This window comes from Olea europaea, unplaced genomic scaffold, assembly GCF_002742605.1.
Source record: "Olea europaea var. sylvestris unplaced genomic scaffold, O_europaea_v1 scaffold18657, whole genome shotgun sequence".
Classification (NCBI taxonomy): Eukaryota; Viridiplantae; Streptophyta; class Magnoliopsida; order Lamiales; family Oleaceae; genus Olea; species Olea europaea.
Window position 1 is genome coordinate 1 of NW_019236446.1, and position 2,110 is coordinate 2,110.

Genomic DNA, 2,110 nt, shown 5'->3' on the forward strand with positions numbered 1-2,110 from the left:
GCATTAGTTGATTACAAGTGTCAAATGCTTAACTATTTTAGCCATTTTCAATTGATATATACCTACAAAAATCTGGAACGGGGCAGAGAAAGAAAAGAGAAAGGAAAGAGAGAAAGAAGAAAAGAAAGAATGGAAAAAGGAAAAGGAAAAAGAAAGGAAAAGAGGTAGGGTTGACTATTTCAATTTCATCTTCAATTTGACAAATAACTTGGTATGTTTTGTGCTTAAATTTTTTTAGGGTTGTGATTTATTGGTTAAATTTTCAGATTGAATGAAGGAATATGTTTGCAAGCCAATATTTTTGAATTGGGAAGGCTACTTATATTAAGGTATGAAATATCAATTTTGGACAAAACCTAGAATTTTTATTTGAGTTTTTGAATGAGTATGGTTAACAGGAATAATTGTAGTGATGAAATACTCATTTGAAGGCATGAATTTATGGAGCAAGATGGAAAAATTAAATTGGTTAAATTATAATTATTAGTTATACTAGTTTGGAAGAATGTATTATTTTTATGTTTGTAGTGAAGATTATTTTAATGAAAGGACTAGAAGGTAGAATTAGTTCCAATTGTAAAGGAAATTAAAGAATATATCTAGGTGTCGAGAAGTCAATTATTTTGTAGTTAAAGAAGTTAAGGATACTTGGTAGAGTTGTTATTAAATTGGTTATCTTGTATCATATTTCAGGAGATGACGAGAAGATTGAAATCATGATTAGTCCATAACTTGGTGAGTGAATATAAAAACTTATTTTTCAGATATTAGTTTTTATTATTATTTCATATAATTGATTTTGACAGCATAATTTTTAGAATAAAGTGGATTTATAATCAAATATTTTAAAAGTTAAATTCAATTCAATTAAATCATTTGATTAGCATGTTATTTGAATATAACTGTTTCAGTATAACTAAAGTTATTTTTAAAACTACCAGAAAGTACCCAAGTGATTTTACCTCAGTCTGCACTGGTGTGAATGTGTTTCCACAGTGTATGACTAGTTATGGTGATTTTACCCGCTCTGCACTATTGTGAATGTATTTCCATAGTGTATGAGTAGATTATCAAAGGTCTTTGGGACCCACTCTCGTACACATATAGGCTTTGGGCCGTGTACTAGGGTGATTGGCCTCTGGGGCAACTCTGCGTACATATGACCAGATTATCAGAATATTATATTTGAATGGCTTTGCCTTGTACATCGAGATTACTCTGTACATGAGTAAGGCTATTCATTGGGTACCCTTTTTGGTATGATTTTTCAGTATTTCTACAGCTTATCAGATTTTAAATTATAGAATTCAGTCTATTCAGTTTTCAGAATAAAGTTTCCAACTTATAGTATTGAACATCAATATTTCACAGATTTTCATCGATGTCAGATTATTTATATTCGTTATATTTTACAGTTAATGAACTAGTATAAAGAATAAAGAATTTTATGATCCAATCATGTTTTAATGTTAAAAGTGCTACTAGTTTTCAGAATTTCTCAAAGTTTTAATATAGCAAGAATTTTCAAAAAATATGCATAAATAAGAAAAGTTTACTTATTTGTAAATTATCCACTCGTTGAGCTTTAAACTCATATATTTTTTCACATTTTTCTTTACCAGACAGATAGCAGCCGAATTGAGCAGCTTTGGAGCTTGTTGAACCACCGAATTGAGCCACGCATCATAGGTTGTATGACATCTTTTATCAGATTATATATTGTGTTCTTTTGGGATACACGTAGGTTACATCAGAAAAGTTCATTATGAGCTCATTAGATATTTGGTATTTTTAGTATATTTGAGGATTGTTGGTTGTAAGGCAAGAAAATGTTGATTTGCCAGCATTTTATTTGAATAGTTTGTATTTTAAAGGACTATCATACCCTATTCATCTTGTAGGTATTGATTTGAGAAAAAAATGATTATTGTTGAGGTGGTTTAGTCCATATTTCAGGGGAAATTCTGCCAAAATTTTGTTAGAAATATTTTTCAGTCAAGCAAGTCAAAGTTGCTTTGGTGGTAGGTCCGGCATTTAGTTGGTATCTACCATTGGCGCACGACACGTGTCGAGTTTGTTAAAGTGATTCAGGACGAGTCGTGTCATGATG

General features: G+C 30.4%; 1 long non-coding RNA gene across 2 annotated transcripts; it reads left to right on the forward strand.

The window, feature by feature from the left end:
- The first annotated feature begins 67 nt into the window (after positions 1 to 67).
- Positions 68 to 1,896, forward strand: LOC111378741. Of its 2 annotated transcripts, XR_002699907.1 has the most exons (4): positions 68 to 164; positions 267 to 329; positions 694 to 735; positions 1,623 to 1,896. It is a non-coding gene; the product is annotated as an uncharacterized LOC111378741 (long non-coding RNA). The 2 variants fall into 2 exon arrangements; XR_002699906.1 differs by lacking the exon at positions 68 to 164 and having other exon boundaries at positions 172 to 329.
- The last annotated feature ends 214 nt before the right edge of the window (positions 1,897 to 2,110 follow it).